The sequence below is a fragment of the Triturus cristatus genome, chromosome 3_1 (genome assembly GCF_964204655.1).
Source record: "Triturus cristatus chromosome 3_1, aTriCri1.1, whole genome shotgun sequence".
NCBI lineage: Eukaryota > Metazoa > Chordata > Amphibia > Caudata > Salamandridae > Triturus > Triturus cristatus.
The window spans coordinates 812,407,677-812,427,107 of record NC_140583.1 but is presented as its reverse complement, the minus strand read 5'-3'; the positions used below and the strand labels follow the sequence as shown (position 1 = coordinate 812,427,107).

Below are 19,431 nucleotides of genomic sequence, written 5' to 3'. Positions count from 1 at the left end.
GGGTGCCCATACAGAAGCTCGAAGGGGCTGAAGCCCACTCCCTTCTGTGGCACTTCCCTGTAGGAGAAAAGTAAACAGGGTAGGAGGACGTCCCATTTCCTCCGCAGGCTTTCAGGCAGACTTCTGATCATGCCCTTCAAGGTTTTATTAAACCTCTCCACCAGACCATTTGTCTGGGGGTGGTAAGGAGTGGTGAACCGGTAGGTCACTCCACACTCCTTCCACATTGCCCGCATATATGCTGACATGAAGTTGGTCCCCCTGTCGGACACAACTTCCTTGGGAAAACCCACTCGGGTAAAGATTCCCATCAGGGCCCTAGCCACAACAGGTGCTGTTATGGTCCTCAGAGGTATTGCCTCTGGGTACCGTGTGGCATGATCCACCAGAACCAGGATAAACCTGTGACCAGCTGTAGTTGGTGGATCTAATGGACCCACAATGTCGATGCCCACCCTTTCAAAGGGGGTGCTAACGACAGGAAGTGGTTCCAGGGGAGCTTTCAGCTTCACCCCTGTTTTCCCACTGGCTTGGCAAGACACACATGTCCGGCAGTAGGTATCGGACGACACTTTCATCTGAGGCCAATAAAAGTGTGGGACAAGACGGGCGAAGGTCTTGTCTTGCCCCAGGTGTCCTGCCAAGGGGATCTCGTGAGCCAACTCTAAAAGGAAGGCTCGATAACGTTGAGGAACTACCAAGGCTCGTGACGATCCATGTAGGGGTGCCTTGGGTTCACTGTAGAGGAGGCCATCCTCCCAGTAAACACTGTAGTTCCCTTCAACGTTACCTGCTGCCTGGGCTTCGGCCTGTCGCCTCAGCCCCTCAAGGGTAGGGCACTCCCTCTGGCCCTGGCAGAATTCCTCCCTGGACGGGCCTCCCTCCACGTGCCACTCGGCCGGGATGGGTAGGTCCTCCAGGTTGGTAACGTCCCCCTCCGCAGACTCCTGGTCCACCACCTCCGGTGGCCTATCCGTCCTACGGGGTGGAGACGCCGAGGCAGGCTCCTCCTGTCCTCGGTTCTTCCCTTGACTGGCAGCTGGCTGGGCCTTTGTTCCAGGCTCCAGCCGGAATGAACTCCCTCTTCGGGTAGTCACGGACCTTGTGCTAACACAGGCCCAGTCAGGTGTACCCAGCATCTCGGTATGAGTCCGGTATTCCACCTCCTTCCAAGCGTTGTGCTCCATGTCATTGCCCAGCAGACAATCGACTGGCACGGCAGGGCTTACGGCAACTCGAAGTGAACCTGCAACCCCCCCCCATTCAAAGGGAACCTCGGCCACTGGATAGTGACCTGTTCTGCCGTCAGCCATCGCGGCTGGGTGGAGTACATCGGGAATTACCTGCTCTGGAGACACCAGCTGGCTACGCACCATAGTCATACTGGCTCCTGTGTCTCTCAGAGCCTCCCCTCTTTGGCCGTTGATGGTGATCCACTGCCCATACTTTGCGGTATTTGCGGGCACCTGGATCTTAGGAACCATCTCCCGTTCTCCCAGGGACACTAGAGTGACACCCGCCCACTCCCTTCCCTTAGTTAAGGGCATCTCCTCCCCGAGCACTACACTAGCTACTCCGGGGGGCTTTCCTCCAGTGGGAGGGGGTGATCGTTTCTGACACTTCGGATCTCCTTTATAGTGTCCAACGCCACCGCACTCGTAGCAATGGACAACCATTGGCTGCTGACTCTGGCCAGGATTAGGGTTTCTGGGTGGGTTAGCCTTAGAGGTGAATCCTGTTCCCTTCCCTTGGAAGTTATTTTGGGGGCCTTTGGAGAACTCCTTTTTCTTTTCCCCTCCTTCTTTCTTCTGGGGGGCGCCCTGTCCGGCCTTTTGAGTATCCCCTCCAGTCCCCCTTGTGGACACCCGGGTACTAGCCCAAATGTCCGCCTCCTCAGCAAGCTTCCGGGGGCTGGTCAGCTTGCTATCCACCAGGTGTTGCCGCAGTTCAGGGAAACATTTCTCGAGTAGGTGTTCCTTCAGTACTAGGTCAAACAGCTCCTCGTAGTTCCTTACTTCACTGCCCTGAATCCAACCTTCCAGTGCCTTCTTTGCATAGTCCAGGAAGTCCACCCAATTCTGTGTGCCCAGTTTGTGACTACCCCTGAACTTCTGTCTGTACTTTTCAGGTGTTAGTCCAAACTTTCTGATGAGCGCCAGTTTCATGGTGGGGTAGTGGGTCTGCTCATCCTCTTCGAGGGCCAATAAAGCATCCCTACCAGCTGGAGGCATGTACCTATACAATCCTCCTCCCCAATACTTCACTGGAACCCCATGGGCCCTCAACGAGACCTCATAGGCTGCTAGCCACTTGGCGATGTCGTCACCCGCCCCATAGCTAGCTACTATGTCCTTTGGCAGGTAAGGTTTGGATTCCCTGGTGATTTCTTGGTCTTTGCTGCCACCATTAGGAACAGTTGGTGCCCCAATTCTTAAGATCTGAAGCTCTATCTCTTTCAGTCTTATCTCATGAGCCATCCTCTCCTTCTCCGTCTCATGAGCCAACCTCTGTTCCTCCTTCTCCTTCTCCAGCTTTGCTAAATCCCATGTGAGCTGTCTTTTCTCTCTCCGATCTGCTAACTCCACGCTGGATAAGCCCCCGCTAGAGACAGTGCTGCCCTTCCTAGAAAGTGTCCTGGGCCCTGCTGACAGGTTCCCCACCTCAGGTTGGTACATCTCAGCCCCCTCGGGGTTAGGCTCTCCATCCCTGTCTTCCTCCTCAGCCTTGCTTTCTCGGCGTGCCTCCCCCCAAGCCCTTAAGCTGGTTTGGAGTGCACCCTTCTTTGCTCCTGGGGGACAGTACACCCCCCCCCGCTGGCAAAACTCCCTGAGTTGGGCCACAGTGTACGTTTCTAAATCTTCCAGTACAAACTCCATCTTGCCCACTCAGGTTAGAGGACAGGTTTTGTGCAGTAACAATGTAGGGGGGTACCTTTAATAATACCTCCTCCCACTACCAGAGTAAATTTGGAAAAAACAAAAACCCACAATTAGGAAGGCCGCTGTGAGAAAACTCCCGGTGTAGGCCTATGGACTACCCACAGTTATTGTTGAGTATATGTAGGCACAGCTCTATCCCACCACTGAACACCAATTTATGTTGGAAAACCACTCCCACACTAGAAGGGGTGGTGGTGGTCTTCCGGACACACTGTGGTAGCTTGGCTCGAGTGGTCAGGAATCAGGCACCGTGCTAAGCATACAATATACCCATACAATAACCATGCGTGCATCCGTTCCAAAAACGACTCTACACCGTAAAAATTATGAAAATATTCTTCTTTATCTTTTTCTCTTAGTTGCTGATTGGAAAAATAAATAACAATCACAATATACAAATTCTTAAATAGAGCAGGTCAAATAAATAATTGCTGTTTGCTGAAATAAATAGGGGTGATCATAAATAACAGGGCATAAATACAAGTGCAATATATACAGACAATTAAATACTTTGAGGTAATAAATACTGTACCAATAAATACTGTACCAATAAATACTGTACACCAACAAGTCCTGTGGACCTATAAATATAGTGCAGCAATAAATAGATAAGAACTTAATAAATACAGTATCCCCAATAAGTAATTAGAAGTATACAGCCACACTCATGAATCAGATGACACTTCAATTCTTAAGGGCTGATTTGGCCCAGGCACAGCTTGTAGGGTGTGGAAGGCTTGGGGGGTTCTACTCCCTGGCTGAGGCAAAGGCTGAGGCCTAAACTGAGGTAGATCAAAGGGGGGAATTCCAATGCCCTGGCTTCCCTTCTCCACACAACCTCTCTAGGTTAGTCCCAGTTCACCCCAGGCACAGTCAGGTGGGTTTCAGCACCTCCCTAGCCCCTTAGAGTAGTCTCTCAGGTCTCCACAGGGCCTTAGGCGCCCTCTACTCCACTTACTGCCCTTTTCTGATGTTCCGACGCCGCTGGAGTCGTGTCGACGCCGTGAGGCGGTTCCGGTTCGGTCTCGGCGGCCTCGGCACAATGTCAGTTCTTTGACGACGCCGGTAGGCGGTTCCGGTCCGATGTCGGTGGCCTCGGTTCGAACTCGACCTCCGATTCGACGGCGTCGGGCAGTCTCCTCACGATGTCGACTTCGGGCGGCTCCGGTCCGATGGCGCACTCGGCTCCGATGACGTCGGCCGGCCTGGCCTCGCTGTCGACTTCCGGCGACTCCGGGGTGCGCTCCTCACCCCCGACCTCCGGTGCTCCTCCTCACAGGTTCCGGGCGACTCCGGAGTGCGATCCTCACTCCCGACCTCCGGTGCTCCTCTACCTCGGTCTCCGACGACTCCGGAGGGCGGACTTCACCCTTCCGATGACGCCGCTCACTCGACCTCGGTTCACTTCCTTCTCGACCCTTGGTATTCCTCTCGACCTCCGTCGGCGCCCTCTTACGACCTCAGGCGGCTCCGGGTACGACGTCTGCTACCTCAGTCAGCGCCGCTTCTCCACCTCGGGCTCCAGGTCTTCGGCTACTCGACGCCAGACTCCAGGGAAACCAGTTCTCAGGTCAGAATCTTGCTGCTTTCTTGGTTCTAAGGCCTGTTCCTGCTGTCCAGGTCCTTAGGATGGTTTTCTTCTGACTTCTTCCCACACAGGGCTATAGGCTGGGATCCATCAGTAGGGACAAGTATCAAGGGTGGGTTTATGGACCCCACTCCAGGCACAAGTTTCCACCCCTGCTGCTTCACTCCTTCCTCCTTCACTGCTGTGCTCCTCTCTCTTCACCAGTCAGGTGCCAACTGCCAGCTCCAACTGCCAACTGCCTCTCTTATCCTCCCAACATTCTAAACCGCCTCCAACGGTCACAGGGTTCTGGAATCTCCCGGAATGTTCTGGAAGGTGCTGGTAGGTTCCAGTGGATGCTGGTGATGTCACAGGTGGCCACCATTTTGTGCCCCAGGCCCTCAGACAGAAGTTTCAGGGGTAGCTAAAATGGCTCCCTGAATCTGCAGCAACACTAAAAAGTCTGGTGGTTCCCAAAAAGGAAAAATTCAAACAGGGGTTGAGGCAAAAGTGGGACAAAATAAATAATGATGAGGAGGGACCACCCAAAGGGCTGACAGGTCTAACAACTCCTGCATCCACCAACTCCTGAATAGTGGTACTAATCTCTTCATGACCACCTGGAATACGATACTGCTTCTGACGAACCACTTTTGTCGCCTGGGGAACTTTTATGGGGGGCATTCTTAAACGACCAACCCGTACAGGCCTGGACGATATATAATGTTTAGTTCCAAATTGGTAACATCCATCATCTAAGTGCAAAGTCATTCCTTTCAAAATATCAATTCCAATTATGAATTCTAAGAGTGGCACCACTAATACAGAGTATTCTTTTCTAGGAATTCTACCTATTCTCATTTCAAGTAAAGTTTGAACTGCGGGAGTTTCCTTTCCACCTAATCCGGTAATTGTAAAAGGCTGACCTTTAAACTTCTTTGATTTTCCATGAATAAGAGTGGCCTCCGCTCCTGTATCTACCAATGCTCGGGCCCTTTGGACATTACGATGTCTCCAATAAATATCAATATCTACATAGGGTCTATTATCTCTGTGAGCCCATCTGTGTACTGGAGCTTGACCTATTTCCTAGTCATTTTTACTGCGTTCTGTGTACCAGGATAAATCAGGATAAAGACTCTCACGTTTCCCAGGTATCGATACCTCCTGTTCATATCCATCTCCATTACGAAATGGATTCCTGTTCTCTGCATTGTACTGCGGGTTTCGATCGGCCAATCTGTGTCGATCCTCTCTCCTTCTCAACTCAGGGGATTGATCCCTATCATCTCTACGTCTGCTGTTAACATAATCATCTCTCCCCCTCTCTCTTTCCCCCTCTCTCTCCCTGTCTCTCTCACGACGGGGGGACAAATCACGTACATAACGTCGATCATCACGACGATCAGAGCGCCCATGGCGGTCGTCATCACCGCTACCGTCAGAAAAACCACGATCACACTCAGTTGTCCGAACACGCCGGGCACCCTCCTTTCGATCCAAGCCACGTTTGCGAAACATTTCCCACAAACGAGAAGTAGTCTCACCATCAATGTCCTCCTTCCGCACACCATCGGCCATAAGACCAAAAAACATATCACGTCTAGTAAGTTTATTGTCACCAGGAGTACGAGTGTCAGGCCGGGACTGCCGTTCAGGTTTAAACCACTCACCCAACTCACCGAGTTGGCGTACCGATTCCAGCACTACAGATAACATGTTACCAGTCTGATTAATCAATAAAGTCATCATGACCTGCTTATAAGCAACAGGGGAAGAACGAATAATACGATTCCGCACAGAAGATGTCAAGAAACCATCAAGCAACCTGTCAGCAGTATTTAGAAAAATTGCCGTTTTCATCACCTCCTCTTTGAGACGTTGTGCAGCATCGCGCAAAGTATACCACGGTTTGTCATTCACAGGCCAGTTAGACTCAGTAGGATATTTTTGATTACAACCCTCAGTCGCCAATTGAAGCAAAGAAATTTGACCACCAACATTAAAGTTACGAAAATGATCCTGTACAGTAGAATCCGAACTCAAGGAACAAAACTTCAAACAATCGCCAGCATCCAACATAATGCAAGCAGCGCCCAGTTCATAAAGGCGCACCATCCATGTGAGTAAGGTCTCACCAGCTCGCTGCCGAAATCGCTGCAAAATATCACTAATTTCTTGTTGAGTAAAATCCTCCAAAGAGTCTAAAGCAATACCATTCGGAGCACCGGGAGCCTGCTGCAACTTCCGCCGAAAAACTGGATGCACCGAGACCGCAGGACGAGCATCACAAGGAGCTCGACCAGGACACGTAGAGGAACAATCAGTGTAAGAAGCATCGACTCCGCTCGAAGGACGAGCGCAATCACGGGGTGCACCATCAGCGGCGCAAGAAGCAGACTTACAATCATGGCCGGAGCAAGAGGACTCGCGCTTGGCAGACTCCTCACCCGAGGAAGGAGAATCACTCGAGTTCCAGATATTACCATCCCATTCATCAGGATTCCAATCCAGTCCGGCTTTCGCCACGACCAGACGCACCTTTCGCGTCGAAACCCGACCACGCCTATTCTTGTATTTATCTGTGAGAACTATGGTCAAGTTTGAGAAGCACGAGCATGTGAATTACGATTTGTTTTCCCTGCTTTCTCTTCCCCTTTTTTTGTAGATGTATAAATCCTCTTGGAAATCCCATTAGAGAGGAACGCTGGGGCAATACCCTGAGTACTAAGGTAATATATACCCAAATAGTGGGATAGACCAGACAATAAGGGACCAACACCCTGACGAATGCCAGAGTGACCCAGTTGGGCACAAAGAATACTGGCAGAAACATGTTGGTTTTAGCAGTGGGGAATACGGGGTCGTTACCTGCCCTTGATACCCCATTTCATTTATTTTAACTCTGCCCGAGGTGAACAGGAATAAAATTGAGGGTTAACCTCGAGACAGTTTTATACTTTCTTTTCTCTGCACCTTTCTTTGGTCCCTTCCTTTAGGAGACTATTCGTTTCCTTTCTGTCAGAATCTCACTTCTGTGTTTATTCTGTCTATTTGTCATTTATACTGTACCCTCACCACTCTACTTCATCATATACCACCTTTCTTTCCTCTAAAAAAACTGCGCTCCACCCAAGGTGTTGGTCTGCACCTGGGTGTATGATGCGGCCCTATGATGAAGCATTACACTTTCGAGTGTGTGAGGGCAGTATTAAGATCTCTATAGATTTTCCCACCTACAATGGTTAGTACTTCTCTTTATTTTCTGTGATTGCTTCTCTGTCATGTGTGATTAAAGGTTTTCTGAGGGAGTCAGAGATAGCCAAAAGGTCCTCGTCTCTCCTACGTTGTGTTTTGACTGCAGGTCCAGTGCCAGGGCAGTGCCAAGAGGGGCTGCAAAGTAATAAGGGGACAGCAGCGATGTGATAACTTGTCATATACAGAGGAACTTAAAGTGGTGAGGGCACTGTAAAGATTACTCAAAGAGCGGAGTGAGAATCCAAGCTCTTTATTTGTATTCACCAACACAGGCTCCGTAACGACGGAGCGCCTCAGATGCTTCCGTTCACCTGGTCATCAGCTATCAACTGTCAACATTCCAATCTGACAGCTGATGACGCAGGTGGCACGGTACGGAGCGCCAAGTGGACATAAGTCAAACGTAACACATCTTCCCCCTTAAGGAGGGATGAAACAAAGATGAGAGAGAGTATAGACAAGAGAGATAGAGAGAGAGAGAGAGAGAATAAAACGATGCAATATGTCTAGTCATGCAAGAACAATACATTGTAAGGTGATGCAAGAAGTGACCGGAAAATAATTACTCTGCAAAACAAGATAACAATAAATCATTCACGTACATAGTCAGACAGCCTAACGGGTTGTAATACCCTCCTACCTATCCTGCTGGTGACCTGAGTGTGGCCTGATTCAGAAGTGGGTATGGAGGGTAACCTTCTGCTAGCTCTTCCAGTGCTTGAAGCACACAGACCACCCTGGATGGGGGAAGAGGTAATCTGTGCGGGTTCGGTCTGCTCAAGAGAGTGGTGGGCGTGAGGTTCACAAACTACTTCCTCATCTGAGGAATCAGCGAACGTGCTATCATGTGCACGGTTGTGTGTCTCCCTTTCAGCGTTATGCTCAACAGGAATGTTTGCACAACGTGAAAGAGCGGAGAAGTGCCAAACCTTACCATCATTGAGTAAAGCTGAATTACAATACACTTTACGTACAGATACGGGCTGTGAGAACTTATCATCACCTTTGCTAATATGTCCACTTCTTCTGACTTTGACTGTGTCCCCAACTTCTAGCATGACAGGTTTGCACCCATGTTTGAGGTCATACCTTTCCTTGCAAGAATCTTGTGCTACTTTCATTTTTCCCATAACTTGTACATTAGACCAGTCGACTCTCTTTGCAGCTTTGGCCCATCCTACATTGTCCTTTGACAATGGGGTTCTACCACGCATCAGTTCAAAAGGGCTATGCCCTGTAGTGACACATGGTGTGATGCGGTAAGCCCAAATAGTTTTAAGAATTTCTTTTTTCCATTCCAGCTTACTGCTGTTAGCCAGTTGGACAATCCCTTTGATAACTCTGTTAAACCTTTCAACCGCCCCATTTCCGGCGGGGTGATACACAGAGGTGGTCTTATGACAAATTACATTTCTCTGGATGTAGTTTTTAAAAGTTTCAGATGTGAACTGAGGACCATTATCGCTGATAATGGTTTTAGGTAACCCCTCATGTGTGAAGACCTCAACCATAAATTTTAATACACTCAAGGAAGCTGGCTGAGTAATGAACTTAACCTCAGGCCATTTAGAAAAGTGGTCGATAAGGACAATTACATATACTTGTTCACCATTGTCCAATATTGGTCCAGTAATGTCCACCCCAACCCGTTCCCATGGCATGGACGGGCAGGGAATAGGCTGTAACGGAGGTCTCAAAGTTACCTGAGACTTATCTGAATTTATACATAAGGTACAGTCCCTGACCGCTCTTTCAACAGCAATACTCACACCTGGCCACCAGTAACTATTCTTCACTCTATTCTTTGTCTTGGCTATTCCAAGGTGTCCCTCGTGGCAGATTTGTATTATTTTCCTTCTTAACGTGTTGGGAGGAACGACTTTTTCCCCCCTTAAAAGCAAATCATTTTCTTTTGAAAGTTCGTTCTTCACTTCCCAAAAATGTCTTAGACTTTCAGGTAAGGATGATTTTTGACCCCAGCCTTTTTCAACTCTTTCGATCACTTCACATAAGGTTTTATCTTTTTTTAGCTCAGAAACCCATTCCTCTTGTGATATTCCATCAAGGTCCTCCTTCACGCTAGCAATGCCAGGACCTTCTTCTTTTTCCTCGCAATCAGGTAAAGGCATACGGCTCAAAAAGTCTACAACAACGTTCTTTACCCCAGGGACATACTCTACAACCTAATTGTATTCAAACAGTCGCATCGATAACCGTGCAAGCCTAGGTGATGCTGCATACAAACCTTTCGTGGTAAAGACTTTAGTCAAAGGCTTGTAGTCACAACGTAGGGTAACTTTGTTGCTCCAGACAAATTGCCTGAAATATTCAAGGCCCCAAATACAGGCTAGTGCTTCACGCTCAATAACAGAGAATTTTACTTCACTGGGAGTCAAAGAGCGTGAGGCAAAAGCGATGGTAAACTAATTTCCTTTGATATCCCTTTGGGTTAGCACAGCACCTAGACCTCTACAACTTGCGTCTGTCGTAATGATGTTGCAAAGAGTGGGGTCAAATCCTTGTAAAGGTACCGTTGAGCACATTTCCTGCTTTAAGGATACAAAGGTATCCTGACACTCATTATTCCATGTGAATTTGTTCTTTAATTTCAACAATTGTCTTAAGGGATAGGTTTTCTGTGAGAAGTTCTTTATGAATTTTGCATACAATTCTACTAAACCCAAGAAGGATCGTAACTCCTCCTTATTCTTGGGCACAGGAGCTTCGTTGATGGCTTCCAAAAGTTCTTTCTTTGGACGAATTCCTTCACCTGTAATTTCGTGTCCCAAGTAATTAACCTTATGGCAGGCAAATTTACACTTCTTGTGCTCAGCTGTCAAACCCTTTTCAGCAAGTATACTCAGAACCAGGTTGACCTTGTCGTCATGTTCTTACCTGGATTTTCCCATGACAAGAATGTCATCTTGGAACATCAGGAGATCAGGAACGTCTGCAAAGATGTCTACAAAGATGTTTTGCATTAACCTCTAAAACATTGCGGCCGCAGAAGCCAAACCAAAGGGGACTCTATTGAATTGATAACACCCAAAAGGCGTTATGAACATGGTGAGTCTTTTGCTCTCACGATGCAAGGGGACTTGGTGGTATGCGGATTTCAAATCTATAGTCGAAAACCACTTTACTCCTTTAGTTTTTGCCAGCATTTCCTTGATTCTCGGTAAGGGGTATTGCTCAACTACAATATTTTGATTGAGGTCGCGTAAATCAATACATAGTCGAAGACTGCCATTAGGTCGTTTAGCCACGACCAATGGAGCCACCCACTCCGAAGCTTCTACTCGCTCTATAATTCCTTCCTCAAGGAGTTTGTCTAATTGTGTCTTTACTTCTTCCCTTATTGAGAAAGGCAGATTATGAACTTTGTTCACAATAGGAATTGCATTCTTCTTGACTAGTATTCTGTTTTTATATCCCTTGAGTGCGCCAATTTCTCCCTTGAATACACTGGGATACTTAACCAACAAGGTCCTACTGAAGCTTTCACTGTCATGCACCACTAAGACAGGGTCCGACCTGCTGGGATCCAGTTTTATTCCCAGGTCTCCTTGGTCCATCCATCCTAATACGGACTGTCCCACAGCAGATACGTAGAGTTTGCAGATTGACTCCCTACCTTTGAACGCAAATTTTAATTTTCTAAATCCACATACTTCAATTGGGTCCCCAGTGAATGTTTTGATGGAGATGTCAGCCTTGCCCAGCTGTTCTCCCAATCGAGGTGCGAATTTCTCCTTCCCTACCTCATTGTTCACTATGGTATACGGTGAACCTGAGTCAGCAACAATATTCATTTCAATACCACCAATTGTCATATTGCAAACTGTTTTTTTTGTACGACACTTGGTTTTTTCATTAACACTTGAAATGCAGTTGTCATCAACATTCAACACAAATGCATCTGTATCATCATCCTCCGATGTTTTCTAGTTGTGTGTTTCATCGTTTTCTATTAATGTTATCGAACCGGTGTTCTTTCTGTAGCACACCTTCTGAAAGTGCCCCACCCCACCGCAGCATGTACATTTAACATCACGTGCAGGACACTTCCTGTCATCAGCAAGATGACTGCTGCTACCGCACCTGTAACAGCGACGTTTGCTGCTGAATTGTGACCTGTCTTGCGTTGTTTTGTAATTCCTGTTATTTTTACTATACTTTTTTGAGTCAGAAAGTTTATTAACAGTACTTCCCTCGTTCTTTTCTTTGTTCTCAGCAATGACAGCTTTCGCACATCGACCAGTAAGTTCAGCTTTCTTTGCAATGTCAATGATGTTCTGTAAAGGGTACTCCCCTTTTGCCCATAGATTGTCCTGGATATTGCTGTTGGACCCTTGCATGACAATTTGGTCTCTTATAAACTCGTCATGTAATTCTCCAAAGCGGCAGTTAAGGGGTAAATTTTTTAATGCAGACACATAGTCATCAATTGATTCCACTTTGCCTTGCTTTCTGTGAAAAAAATTATATCTATCCACCCCCACGCAAACTGTGGGTTTGTAATATGTGTTCAAGTCGTCAATAGCATTTTCAAATACATCCCCCTCACTTTCACTCCTAGTTTGATTGATAATGCTATTGTATACTTTTATTCCACCAGCACCCAGACTATGTAGCAAGATTTTTAGTTTTTCTCAGCTTTAAAGTCATCATCATCTTCAAAATTTGAAATATAATTCATGAAATATTCTCTCCATTCCTCCCACTTAATTTCTGGTTCTCCCTTACCCAGAAGGAAAGCTTGAGGAGGTGTAAGATTCCACAAATAACCTGAAGCCATGTTTGTCTTAAGATCTTTACCACACTGTATAATGTTGCTGATAACTTATGTTCGCCTTAAGATTTTTATGTGTACAGTGATTCTCAGTAATCTCTACGTTAATCTGGCGCAGGAACAAAACGTTTTTCATTAAAGGTTTAGAAGTGTGGTTTAGTCATATCACTTACTGAGGCTTTGTATATATTTTCTTTTTTTTTTTTGCAGAGGAGTACATATAAATATTTTCCTTCAAGATCTGCTCAGCGTCAAGCAATTAATTGTGTTGCTCACACTACTAATTTTCCATGTGTCACCAATTAAATGTAGAATTTTCGCTCAAAACATTCCTCATGTACCTTCTAATCTTTCTCCTAGTATCTGCGCGTCCCCGCTTCGAGCGATCTACTTCCAGAGAAGATTCCGATCGCCCGACGCTATGGATCGCTTCCGTTACGATGCGGAGACTCGAGGAGAAGCACAGTGAAAATGATAAACTGCAACGCTGAGCTATTTTCTCCCAAAATGGCCGCCAATACGTAACCACGTAGCGCGCACACCTGCGCACGCAGTCAACAGCTGATTCCTTCAATGTTGATCGTAACACACATCACGTTCTTCGTCAGAACGGTTGTCGGCAAGAGCATTCAAGCCGTTAAACAGTTATAACGGTAACCTTCTATGCATCAATCCTGACAGGAATTTCTTACAGCTGATTTAATTCGACGAATTTCACTCTTCTTTCACTTAATGTTCCATGCTGTTTTTTTCCCACATTAATTCGCCTTCTATTCTCATACATTTCATGTGCTCACTACTCTTCAGTTTTTACAATTTTTCTTCGTCGAGTAGACTAGGAGATATCATACTTCCTTCCTTCTTTTTTTTTAACACCAAGTCATCCAATTGAGTCTTCCAAAATTTTACACTGACCGTCTTTTATTTTTCTTTCATCTCCTTCATCAATTTTCATTTAAGTTCTCCTTTCCTTTTTTTTTCTTCTTCGCACACTTAGATCCGTGTGTTGGTGATCGTCGCCAACTTTTGTAAAGATTACTCAAAGAGCGGAGTGAGAATCCAAGCTTCTTTATTTGTATTCACCAACACAGGCTCCATAACGACGGAGCGCCTCAGATGCTACCGTTCACCTGGTCATCAGCTGTCAACTGTCAACATTCCAGTCTGACAGCTGATGACGCAGGAGGCACGGTACGGGGCGCCAAGTGGACATAAGTCAAACGTAACAGGCACACTCACCATCACAGCTGAAAACAATCACCAACAGACTGAACATGATATCCACCGATAAGCGTAGTATATGTGCTGCATTGCTATTTGAATGAAAGCGTTTCCTGCCTTGTCTGACCAACCATATTTTATTACACTTTTCGATTGTTAAAGTAATCAAGGTACAAGATGATAAATACATTATCTTTTTTAAAATACATTTAGAAGTGGACATTCACGGAGAAGACAGCTTAGAATAGTTTGGCTAAAATTATAAACGTCTACATCAAGGTTCTAAAACAAACCTAGTTAAAACCAATCCTCAACAAAATACAGTAGTGAAATCTGTGCTGCGATTTAAAAACGTATTCGAAAGGCAACTTACCAGTATTGTACAGCGGTGTGACAGGAGCTACCCACGAGGGACTAGAGGCCATCCAGCTACTCCAAGAACGATGTGGGGATGTGACCAATGTGTGAGACATCCTCTTCCATTAAGGATGGCCTTCCCATTTTAATCTGACCCTCACTTAGTATAGCAACAGTGGATGACTTCTCTGGTAATTTAGGCCATAGTCTTCTTCATGTATCTCTGATCTCCCTTGTTGGCACCCTAGTTGTATTTGATATATGATGTGACCAATGTCTCTTCTTCTGAAAATTGGCGCATATGGCGGAGGTAGGGGCAGAAACTTTAGCAAAAGATCACAGGGGCAAAGCTCCGCACACCTGCAGCACTCGGACGGGGCCAGGGGGTTGGTCATGAGAGACACTCCCGGATCCCTAGGCAGACCCAGGCACCCAGCAGCACCCTGGCTGAGCCAACATGGAGAAGTGCCAGGGGCCGGTCAAGAGAGACATTCCTGAAGCTTCAGGCAGATTCAAAGCACACAGCAGCACCTTTCACAGGCAACCATGGGGCAGTGTCGGGCTCACCTCTTTGCTCTCTACCATTGTGCTTCAGTCGCCAGAGGGGGCCGCCTACGGCACCGGGGTCCGGTGCAACACCACTGGCTGGGGCAAGCCGACATCAGAGAGGGGCGGCGGAGGTCTCTCCCCACTCATAGTAACATGGCTGCCTCTCTTTCTTCATTCTCTGCTCTGGTAATTTGTTGGCACCCAGGGGGTCAGGAGAGACAGCGTCGGCGAGCCCCTTGCAGCAAGAGAGGATCAGATCCTGCTGGCCACGGGCAGACTACGTGGTTATTGGAATAACTTGACACACAGACTCATGCACTGGTGGTCTGGACCGGAAGTCCCGAGCGACTCCGGCCCCTTTATTTAAAGCCTTCTGGCCACGCCTGGCCAGAAGGTGATACATAGGGGTTCCGGGTTGGGGTTGGTATGCAACGAGGCGGCCAACGACTAGACCGCTACATCCCATCCCAAATCAGTCCAAACAAAACAACCCAATATCAAATTAATATACATAGTCAGTGAGCCTTTGATTTGGCTTCGGATTAGGTCTTAGATTATAACGGTGTCATTGACGTTGACTATCATCTCTCGGGCTTACCGACCCTTCTATCCCAGAGCGTTCTTCTGGCCTGAGCTCTATTGGGCTTTCCGGAGCTGCAACGTCCACACTCAGGCCAACTGTCCCATTCTGGCTTCCACCTGGTTGTTCATTGCCTTCGCCAGGACCCTCCTTGGTTATTGGTCTCTCTACTTCTGAGTTAGGCACCCTCTTGAACCAGGATATGTTTCGTGTGATGATGTCTCCATCTTTTTCCGCTGTCACCGCCGTGCCTCTCACGACTTTGACTCGCCACAGTCCTGGTTCATAGGGCGTGCAAAACTTTCCTCCGCTATGACGGTTTCTCACAAGAACAACACACCCTGGTGCCATTGGCCAAACCTGTGCTCTTCTCCGCCTACTCGCTTTTTCATTGTTGGCTGAGCTCCTTGCCTGCATGCTTGTCGGGTCATAAGGTTCAGGTTCCTAGTTCTCTGCTGTGGGAATATTGTCTCGCCTTTGGCCAGCTAGCATTAGGGACCACGGGGATATTTGAGTGGTGCAGTGTGGAGTACTACGAAATTCCCGTAGGAATCTCTGGAGTGCGACTTCCGGATCAGACTGTTCGGCCACCGATATGCGTAACACTTTGTTCAGCGTCCGCATGAACCTTTCTGCTTCTCCGTTTGCTTGCGGCCACTGCGGCGGCCACTGCGGTGGTGTTTGACGCCTAGGCGCGCCAGAAATTCCTTAAATTCATGCCCCTGGAATGGGGGCCCGTTGTCTGTTTTGACAACGTGAGGCAGTCCGAAGAGTGCGAATGTCTTGTCCAACATTGGTAGTAGGTGGTCGAACGCAGTTGACGGTAGTACTTCCACCACGGGGTATTTCGTGTATCCGTCTATCAGGACCGCGGTCACTCTCCCCGTCGGGGAAACTCCCAAAGTCGAGACTGATCCACGACCAGGGTGACGGTGCTGGCTCTTCTGTTATCACCGGAGCTGGAGTCTCCGCGCTTCCCGTGAGTTGACAGGCCCTGCACTTGCGTACAAAGTCTTCTACGTTCTCTTCTAGGTTCGGGAACCAAATCTTCTCCCTCAACCTGGCTTTCATCCGTCTGGTGCCTTGGTGACACTCATGGGCTAGGGCAGTCACTCGAGCTTGGAGGGTCAGGGGTATGACAATGCACGAGCCTCTCAACACCACTCCACTGGCTGCGTCACTTAATTCTTCATGGACTCGCCACACTTTCCCGAGGCGAGCTCGGTCTATTTCGGTCCATCCACTGATGTCATGGAGAAATCCGGTCCACGAGCCTTTCCGTATTGCCTCCAGTACTTTCTTTAAAACCTTGTCTGCCTGGGTATGGATCTCAATTTCCGACACTGTTAGGGCTTTTGGGCATGCCCACTGTGTAACCATGCTGACGAACCTCTCCGTCAGTTGCTCTTGGTCGTCGGTTTCCACTGGGGCGACAGCTGGATGCCGCGATAAGAAATCCGCTGGATTGTTAGCACCAGGTCTATAGACTAGATCAAATTGATAATGCTGGAGTTGAATTGCCCACCTTTCGATCCTTGGCGGTGGGTGAGGCGCAGTTCCTTTGAATAGTGGGACGAGCGGTTGATGATCCGTTACTACCCGGAACGGGTGTCCACTCAGATATAAATGAAAGTGGTTGCAGGCCCACTTTATGGCCAGAGCTTCCCGTTCAATTTGGGAATATCTTGTTTCTGTTGCCGTCATTGATTTGCTGGCGAATGCTAGTGGGCCCCATGTCCCCGGGTTTGTTTCTTGGGACAGCAAGGCTCCAAGGCTTACCGTGCTGGCGTCCACTACTAGTTCAGTCGGCCGTTTAGTGTCGAAGTATGCCATAGTCGTTTTTTCCAACAAAGTGGACTTCACCTTGCAGAATGCTTCCTGCTCCTCCGGGCCCCACTTCCACACGCTGTCTTTCTTGGTGAGGTTTCTCAATGGCTCTGCAACTGTTGCGAGGTTGGGTATGAATCTCCCGCAGTATGTTGCCATACCTAGAAAACTCCGAACCTCAGACGCCGTAGTTGGAGCTGGAGCTCCTTGGATTGCCTGCGATTTCCGGGGATCCACCTTGACACCCTCCTGGCTGAAAACATATCCAAAGAATTCAATACTCTTTTTGAAGAATTGACACTTCTCTTTATGGAGGGTCACTCCATGCTCCGCAAGACGTTGGAGGGTGGCCCTGAGTCGCCGGTGATGATCTTCTAGAGTCGTTGAGTGGATTGAGAGGTCATCACTGACATTTAATACCCCTTGGAGCCCGGACAAGACTTCCCGCACGGCGTTTTGGAAGATTTCGGCGGCTGACGAGATGCCAAAATGTAATCTTTTGTATCGTCTGAGCCCCAGGTGTGTTGAAAAGGTAGTTATGTACCTGCTTTCCTCCGCCAATCTCAGCTGGTGATATCCTGCATTCAGGTCTAGTTTAGAAAACCATCTGGACCCATTTAGATCAGCAAGGATATCATCCACCGTGGGTGTCAAGTGTCTTTCCCGTCTTATTGCCTGGTTCGGCATGCGTATATCTATGTTTCGGCTTTTCTGCAATTACCATGGGTGACACCCAGGGGGTGGGTCCGGTTACTTTCTCTATTACCCCTTGCTGTTCGAGCTTGATTAGCTCTTGCTCAACCAACGGCTGCAGATGAAATGGGATGCGTCTGTGTCTTAAGGCCACAGGTTTCACTGACGTGTCAACGTGCAGTCGCACTGGAGGTCGCTTCATGCTTCCTAGCCCTTTAAACATCTGTGGGAATAGCTCCAGGATATCCTCTGTTTGTAGCACTCTTACTGCATTTGCAAACATCACTAGGCTTAGATCTTCGGCGGTGTGGCTACCCACCAGGATATCCACTTCTCTGTCAACCACATGGAATGTGGTTGTCACCTCATGACTTTCTGATTTTACTTGCACAGTCATTTTCCCTTTCAACGGCAGCGGTGTCTGACTCCCATACGTGAGAATTTTCACCTTGGACGGTGTGAGTTGGGGTCTTGGACTTAGTTTCTTGTAATGTTGGCTCCCCATCACATTGACCGATACTCCGGTGTCAACTAGGGCCGTCACCTGGGACCCTGCAATCTCAATCGCACATGTCGGTTGTGGGCGTCGCTTCCGTTTTAGGTCACTTGCGAACGATATGAGGAGGCACTCCTCTTCTTCGTCAGTGGACGGGTCTTCGAGGTATGTTCTGTGTTGTGGGGACACCTTCAGCGTTCATGCCATGTTGGGTTGGGTTCTAGTTGTCTCACTGCTTTCATCGGTGGCCGTCGTCCGGCACTTCCTCTGCTCCGCATGCCCCCTCGGCACACGCTGGAGAAGTGATTAGGAATCCCGCACTTCGAGCAGGTCTTCCCTCGGGCAGGGCACTCGTTTGGGGCGTCCTCTTCTTTGCCGCAGTATCAGCATTGCGCTTGACGCGGCCGTCTCGTGGGCCATCGCCCTCTGCTGCCACGCCCTGGGGTGTAGGCTGCGTCCACCCGTTGAGTTTTCACGGCTACTGCTTGACTGGCTGTGGGCATGAGCGCCGCCTCCATCGCTGTGGATCGGACCTCGGATAAGTCATGTGACCTTGCTAGGACGAGCATATCTTCCAGGGAGATCCTAGGTTGTCGGAGAATGAGCGTTCTCAGCGGTTTGTTTCGACACCCTTGGATGAGTTGCGCGCGCACCTCTTTCACCTGATCATCTTCCGTGCACGTGCTAGCCAACTCTCTCAGGCATGCGTGGAACGCATCCATTGACTCTCCTTCTCTCTGGCGGGCTTGTCGCAACTTAAATCGTTCATAATCGGGGTTTAGTTGAGAGTCACACGCAGCGATGCCCAAAGGCGGGCGGCTGCAACGGCGCTGCAGCAAAGATGTAAACGACCAGCAGTAGAGGTGAGGGAGGCACCGCACTCACACCCTCGTCGCCATTGTTGGGCCTGCTGGTCACGGGCAGACTACGTGGTTATTAGAATAACTTGACACACAGACTCATGCACTGGTGGTCTGGACGGGAAGTCCCGAGCGACTCCGGCCCCTTTATTTAAAGCCTTCTGGCCACACCTGGCCAGAAGGTGATACATTGTGTGTAGGGGTTCTGGGTTTGGGTTTGTATGCAACGAGGCGGCCAACATCTAGACCACTACAGATCCCAGGTCAGCATTCTCCCAAGAGAGAAATGGTG

At 48.4% G+C, this 19,431-nt stretch overlaps 1 protein-coding gene across 1 annotated transcript in view; it reads left to right on the top strand.

The window, feature by feature from the left end:
* The window catches only part of LOC146861092 (uncharacterized), a 311,460-nt gene that overhangs the window by 39,539 nt on the left and 252,490 nt on the right, over positions 1 to 19,431 (top strand). The window contains exon 2 of the mRNA XM_085645146.1: positions 12,917 to 13,077. The gene's annotated coding sequence lies outside the window, so the exon portion shown is untranslated. The remainder of the gene's footprint in view (positions 1 to 12,916; positions 13,078 to 19,431) is intronic.